Source organism: Anopheles arabiensis, chromosome 3 (assembly GCF_016920715.1).
Source record: "Anopheles arabiensis isolate DONGOLA chromosome 3, AaraD3, whole genome shotgun sequence".
NCBI lineage: Eukaryota > Metazoa > Arthropoda > Insecta > Diptera > Culicidae > Anopheles > Anopheles arabiensis.
Genome location: NC_053518.1, coordinates 61,016,663 through 61,024,555, shown reverse-complemented (window position 1 = coordinate 61,024,555; position 7,893 = coordinate 61,016,663). Strand labels below are relative to the sequence as shown.

The 7,893-nt window shown below is 38.2% G+C and overlaps 1 non-coding gene across 1 annotated transcript; it reads right to left on the bottom strand.

Annotated features, from left to right (window-relative positions):
• Nucleotides 1-4,896: 4,896 nt before the first annotated feature.
• On the bottom strand, nt 4,897-4,968 carry Trnam-cau. Its single transcript has one exon. It is a non-coding gene; the product is annotated as a tRNA-Met (tRNA).
• Nucleotides 4,969-7,893: the final 2,925 nt, after the last annotated feature.

Below are 7,893 nucleotides of genomic sequence, written 5' to 3'. Positions count from 1 at the left end.
AAGTAAGGGCTATTACGGAGAATTTTACGAATGGTTGTCTGTTTTAATCGGTTGGGTTAAATCAACTTTGCAAAGAATTTTTTTGTCAAGTATCAATAAAAAAATAAAAAAAATATGTATGTGATGGTAACAAAACATAAGTAAGTGCTTTTGGATCAACTGTTCCTACTGTACATACAGTTTAAACAAATTGTAGTGATTAAGTGCTAAAAACATGCATGATTAACAGAAAAGAGTTTTAATTGCATGCATGAATAATCATAAATATTACACTGTGGCTTGAAATTAAATTTTGAGTAGTTTAATAGTAGAATAAATTTATAGGTTTATTATTATTTTGCAACAACAACAAAAAATATCACGGTTCTAAACGATGTTTACACATCTTCAAACTTTTCTAGCTGAAAAAACTTATAATTTTTAAGAACTGAATATTATTAACTTATGTATGGATAGTACAGCATAAACATTGTATTTATGTTGCCTTAGGAACAACTCTAGACGAATTTAATCGAATTTAATTTATTTAATCATTAATTTTATCGTATCATTAAGGAGTTGAAAAATTCATACAATTCATTGAAGCTTCCCATCATCTCTAAAAGAAGCTCTTACGAATAGCTGTACGAATGTACGAATAGCTTGGGAATTTAGGACCTAAAATTGTCTGTTTTTAATGTTCATGTTGGAGCATCCTACAAATCTAGAGTGTAATTTGTTCCTAATAAAAGCTTTTGTATGCAAACATATTGTGCAAATGTGTGTCTAATGTGAAGAGCTTGTTAATCTAGCAATAGGATATGAACAATCAACATGATGTATCAATCGACGACGTTATCAAAAAAAATAATTTCAAAATTTAATGAACCAGGCAAACAGATTACGTTTTGATTTAATAACTAATTATATATTACCGAAATCAATATAATACATACACCGCAGGCTGATAAAACGCTTTTAATTGTAAATATGTTTCTTTCTGGGACCAAAGTTTCTTCCTAAATAGCCAAATTTGCTTAAGCAGCTCATTTTGGCAAGCTAAAGATCGCTGCTCGAATTCGCCTTTTGCAGTAGTTAAACAGCATCAATGTTCCAGGTGGGTCTTTCAAATAGCGCTTAAGCAGCTTCTTTATGCCATGGTGCCGGGGATTATTTTTCGATGCGTTTTTTTTTTTTCAAGCAAGCGTCATCGATAAGTAAACAAAAATATTTTTTTCGTTTAAGTACATGTGTTTATTTTTAAATCCTTAACATTCATGAATTACAAAAATTCACACAATTTACTGCAATGAGATGATTGACGGCGTCAGACTTTGACACTTTGACAAGAGCCACCTTGTACCGATGCCATGCATTAAAAAGCTATAAAGTTCCACCAAGCTCTTTACGCTTTCTTAACAAGCTTTCAAGTTCGTTTGTAAACCATACACATCAGGCTAACCAGCCACAAGGTTCCACAGAGTACCGAGTGTTTGTTAAAAATCGCCATAGTTCTGCAAAGTACTTCTTACCTCTTAATCAACCACAAAGTACGACATCGGAACGATTTTTCGTTAAATTGCCTTAAATCAGCTATAGAGTTCGAGCTGGTTATTTGGGTTGTTACTACATCTTATGTTTACAGGAAGTCTTCAGTGCAACTTTGTGATATTACTATGGTCGTTTTGTTCTTGTCTAGCATATTTGTTTAAATCCGGTTTGAATGAAAACGAAAAAAAGTGTTCAACGTAGAGCAAAGTGTAGCTGTCCACTTGGGAACTTCAAAGCTGCATAAAGGGAACCTACTTTCTCCCTTTCTTTATCATCCCACCACGTATTGAGTGAACAAACCATCATCATGGTGAGAAAAATACTAAGCGAACAAGTGTGTGTGTGTATTTGTATGTATTTAAAAGAGAGAGCAAGAGTGAACTAAAAACCCCTGTTCCTATCTCTTCGTTCATCCCTCGAGGAAAAACTCTATAGTCGACACGTGCGCGGATGCTGTCGTCCTCATTCTTCCCCTTTTCCAGGTTCGTCCCTGACCTTCCGTCTGATAGCAAAAACTGCATTCTCACCCGGTGCAACTTACTCGCTATTGAGCGCATAAGCGAGCGCCGTTTTACGACCATTTGTGGATCACTGTACCATTTTCCAAAGCGTTGAGCAGCGGTGGAAGTTGTGGTGGACAACTCCAACACACTGCTGTGGTGATGCCTTACCTTTTGAGGAAAGATAATGTCACCGCTCCATATACGTTTTGCCGGGGCTCCTTGTTCACAGTGAGCGGTGTAAGTGCATGCAATTGCAGCTGCAACTGATGTTGTGGGTGCCGATAGACTGTTAACACCGGAGCGCGTTCAGGTGGAAGTTATGTCTGTTTGAAGTGTTGATGATTCTGGTATTATGCTGACATGCTTTGGAATGTTGGACAGTTTGAATGAGTTGAGTGGTGCTTGTGTTGTTTTTCATTTCACTTAATTCCTTTTAATTTAGCTAGTTTGTACAGTTTTCGGCATACAGAAAGTAGTATGTGTATTATAAGAGTAAATAAGGCTCAATGTAAATACTTAAAAAAAACGACACTATTTTTCTGTTTAACTTACTCACGATTTGTAACACAAGCATAGTTTGAAAAAAGTCATTCCCTGCGGTGAAAAACAAAATCAAGTATAATGCACTTTTCAAACATCAAACATCTTTTCGGAAACTACATTTGAGCTGCGAACCCCATTAAATCAAACCAAATTCAAATCAAACTTTTGAGCGTTTTAGCATACTTAAGCAAACTGAAAAAGTAAAGTACACTGGAAAAGTACAGATCAATTGGTTTTATTCCATCTATGTGCACGGTTCATGTATGCACCGTGTTAAAACACAAAATAACAGAACTATATATTTACATACTCCCGACGCTTCGACAACGACACTGTCCCTCACGTTGCAGAAAGTTGTGGCAGGACGTGCTCAGCGCAAAAGTTGAACCGTGTCCACCGAGCGGGTCCATACACACGCACACATACGCAGTCCATCCAGACGGCACAGATTGCTCAATGAACCATTCTGTGGCGTCTGCATTGGCCCTGGTCGCGGTGCTCATCTTGCCTGGGTGTTAAAGGAAAAATAAAAAAAAAAAAGGTTACACGAGTTCATAGTTCCACTTCAACGCCATTTAAGAATGGCTCAACCCGGGCAAAGGGTTGTGCGGTACGGGCGCGAAGATATCTGAGTGGAGTAAATTAAATTAAACGTTTGGCAGAGACGATAGAGTAAATCACACGACCGCGTCGTCTGGAAAGTTAGTCTTGTCAGGATGGTGAGCACAAAAGCGTGCCCTTATTTCACCCACGCCAGCAGTAATGATGCTAAGGATGGTAACAGTACATGAAAATGGGTTGCGAAGGTCCTGATTGCAACATCACACTGACACACACACAAGAAGCGCACAGAAAGGAAAGGTAAAAGAAAGACAATGAAGAAAATCCATCCCATCTCGTGCCTTTGATCGATGATGAAGAGGGATTTCGTTAGTCAGCTTCTAGGTCGTGGACAAAATTTGACTTTTGATGATGCACGGATGAGTTAAGATAATTTAAACAGTTTCGAAACCCCATGCAAACTTTCGCTCGGTAATCACTTCCTAAAGGTCACCCATAAAGACCGTGCAATTTGGTGGTGTTTGTTGTGTGATCCCTTCTGCAAACAGCATCGCAACATGAAAACGGACGCATTTGCATAAAATATGCTCCGATTTATCATATGACCTTACTGCATCCATCCACCGGCAGGCTGGAGGAGGTGGGCACATTGAATTGATGCTGCTTGCAGTTATGAATTACGGAAAAGTCGAACGGAATAGGAATGATTATGCCACGTTGGTGGTGGTGGTACGAGATGAATGATGTGCTGCTGTGAATCGGTCGGAAAATTTCGTCCATTTTGCCAAGCTCGAACGCCAAGCACCGTGAAAAGCCTTTCAATTTATGCGTCACATACAGCATCGATGAATGTGATCAAAAGGTTCGAGAACGTGAACGAGGAACGTGATTTAATGTTTGTGAGTATTTGTTCCGTTTGCTTTAGTTATTTGTTTTTCCTGAACCGAAATGAAATTATATTTATGAATGGATTTGTTTAAGTATTTCTGTTCAGCAACATATTTTTTATAGCTTAATAATAATTTCAATATTTTTTTGCTAAATTTGATAAAATCAATATTTTACTTAGTTTTGCCATAAATATTCTCCCGCTCACCCGTAACTTACCGTGTAGGAAAACGCGCTGGTGATTGACATCACCAACCAGAGACGCATTCCGTAGCTAATATTGAATTTTTGACATCCAACCGGGCATCCTTTTCCATATGATTGTGCTTAAACAGAAGTGGGAGAAATTCGAACGACACCGTGCCGTAGCATTACAATGCTAGCTTTAGCCAACTTTAAGGGATTTACTTTTTGTTTTACTTTTCACCCGCTACTCTTTGCACTCAATTGAACATTTTCATCACAGTATACAGACATAGACATGGTGAGCAAGTTATACGATTTTTCCAACCTTGCCTGGTTGCTTCCGCTTGCAAGTATGTGGTAAAAATTTATATGAGAAATTGTTCAAGTTCAATAAACAGAAAGTTTGTTTCCGTAGCTTTCTGTTTGCACTCCTGTTGCTGTTTTGACGGCGTTCCTGCTGCTGTTGATGTGCAAAGCATTTGGCTTAGAGTTCCTGCAAAGTTTTTATGTGTGTTTGAGTTTGGGTGGGATGTGTTTATGATGATTAATTATTCAGCTTTTGTACAAGATTTGAAATTCTGAACATGTCTAACACATAATCGTAGAAAATGTAAAAAGAAGCCGCTTTCGAGTTTTCGAGTATTTAAAAAAAGCTTTTATCGGAAAATACTGCTCTCTCTTTTTATAGCAGAGCGTAGTTTCGATCTACGGACCTCTGGGTTATGGGCCCAGCACGCTTCCACTGCGCCACTCTGCTGTGTTAAGATGATGGTGATATTTTTATAACGCGTACTAATCCAGTTTCACACTGCACTTGGATATGTTTTCGTCATGAGAAAACGATTGATTTGCATTTAATATCCATATTAACTCTCCGCTCTAACGCCTTGTAATTGCTATAGCAAAAGTTGACTGTAGACATGAATTTCCATTAAGAATATGGTGCAGTCCCGGGAGCAAGAAACTCCCGAAAATTCTCTACATCCTTCATTTTGCACCGACAGCGTTATGCCGTTCAGTGAACCTTTCCGGTTCCTGATCAACGTTCGTGAGCTTGGAGAGGAATATAATAAAACTTTAAAGGGTGTTCTGACTATCCCGTGTACTTTACCCTGAGGATATATGAATGCAAGGTTGACGCTTTGGGTAGGGAATGGTTGATAAAATTGTTTGCGGAAAGTCTGCATCCGAAAAAGCAATAGCAACTGCAAATAATAAACCGTTTGTAGCAAAACGGTACGGTAAGAGGAGAAAACCCATTTCAATAAACGAAACAAATTGCGCAAACAATAGTCGCAAAACCGAGCATTGCAACCTCCACGTGTAAAAGCAACTGTTAACAAATAATTTCCACGAACTTCCGCAGACTGTGTTGCGGTTCCAAGAGATTGGACCCGGTGCCCTGCCTTTGTCTGCAACCGTGTCTTTGAAATACATAAGAAAGTTATTTACATTTGCACCAGGCAACAACAAATTACGGTCTTCTGGATTTGCCAACGGCGTTTTGGTTTGGTTTCTTCTTTTACTATTTTTCACAGCCCACGCTCCATGGACGCAAGGACATCTCTATGGCAAGGACTGCTTGTTTTTCCTTAGTGTACTTATTTGGATCGTCTAGACGGGTGGTTTTACAATTCCTCTCCTTGCTACACCCAGCATAAGCCGCTCGGTTAGTGGGAACAATCTTAAAAGTTGTCAGGATCCTCTTTGGGAGCACATAGAAAGAATGACGAACAAATAACATCTGGAACACTCCAACATGGTACCTTGTTCGAGATGGTTGCGCAACAAAAACAAAAAAACAAGTCGTGTTAAGGAAAATCTTTGCGGTTGCCATTGGTGATGACGCGAGGGAAAAGCTATTGGGAAAAGATCAAAGGAACTGGTTACACCATTTAATAAACGGTGCGATTCAACACATCACATGCGCATTAGATGGTACTCCTTACTCGATTCTGTATAATCAAAAGGTGATACAGTGAAACAAAATAATCGCTTTTTCATATCGTAGTATGGTTGTGTTAGGTGGATTTATCCCGACTTCTGCGCTTGAGGTTGCTGAAGCAGATGGTTTGGTTTCTTTTTTGGTTCGGTCCAATGCACTCCACCACCCAGACGAAGGATGGTTTACTGATATACTGGTTGAAGGGTGGCAGGTGAAACAGGGTGTCTGAAGCCTGCAGAAAATAAACGAAAACGTGTAAATCCTCTGTTCTGACTAAACATTACCATTTTCTTTCGCAGGTTTGCCGTTGTTGTGTTTTACCTCGCTGGCGTTTCGCCTGTTTCGGGTCGTGTTGTGCAATCGGTTTTCAATGCTCTCGGAAAACATACGATGACCGTCGGCACTACGATGTTTTGTGTTGAGCGAGGTAAAGGTTAAAACAGCGTAGGATAATTTACGTACCCTTTTCCCTGTGAGTAGTCAGTTGAAAGATTTTTGGAACATTAAGGCTCGGCAAGTACGTGGAGTTAAACTACGCAACAATGGAGTTATGCAAATTTTAATTTTAACCGGTCATGTGTCAAATGTGTCCTCGAAATTTTCTGATCAAAATAGACCGGGCCCGTACTTCCAGAGGAGCTCATGATCCAATTATTTCAATGTGTAAAGCTTTCAATAAGTTCTACTGCTTTTTTGACTTCAACATTACAGTTGCCACGTTTAAATGTTCATGTCTGTTTTCAAATATATAGCAAGTAAGGTTATTTTAAGTATTACTTTATTTTAATTTTGCAAAGGCCCCTGCGCGCGCCACGCAATTATCTTCAATAAATAAATAAATAAATAAATAAATCGGTTTAATATTCTTCAAAAATTGTCAAATGTAAAATAAAATGTCTTTCTGCTAAAATTTCACTAAAATTGATAAACAGACATATCTAACCGAATTTTCTATGGTGATGATTGAGTTCAGTAAAGAGTTGAGCGCATAAAAATATTACATTTAATACTAAAGAAAAAACTATTTTTCAACTATTTTTGGCTTAAAAACGTGCTATACGTAAAAGCCTGAGTTCCACAAAAGATTTTTGAACGCATTATTCTCGTTATTCGGGGAAATATTATAAAAGAATACGACTTACTAGCAATAAAAAAAACAAATGCAAGAAGGGAATTGGCAAAAATTATCACTGTTTATTGTACTGTTTTTAATTCGTCTCACCGTTTAACCAAAAAATAGTAAAACCGTTTTGATAAAAGTAATGAAATTAAAGCTGAAAGAAATGGAAACATAATGATTGCGTTCATGATTGAAGCATTTGAGTAGTTTGAGTATAATTATATTCATACTCTACAATAAAATCCAATTCAATTCATTGCATATAATCAAATCGATACATCTGGAATCATTTAAAAAACAATAACAATGAAAAACGAACTTATCAAAACCATCACATCACTCAACATGCTGTAAACTCGTTTATTCATACCTGCGACCCAAGATTAAACTCATTTTTCTCTACCGTTCTCCATTCCTCGTCCTCGCTGAACCAGTCGTGACCCATTTCACCAGGACACCGACCAGACGAAACTTCATTCGGGGTGGCGTAGATCAGGGCTCAACGGACCGGATCCGGATCCTGTAAGTGTTCTTTGTTGTCTGGGACTACGCCGGTGGATAACCGTGGAATTTTGGCTTATTTATTTAACCTTTTTTTTTCGCGTACGCCCATTTTT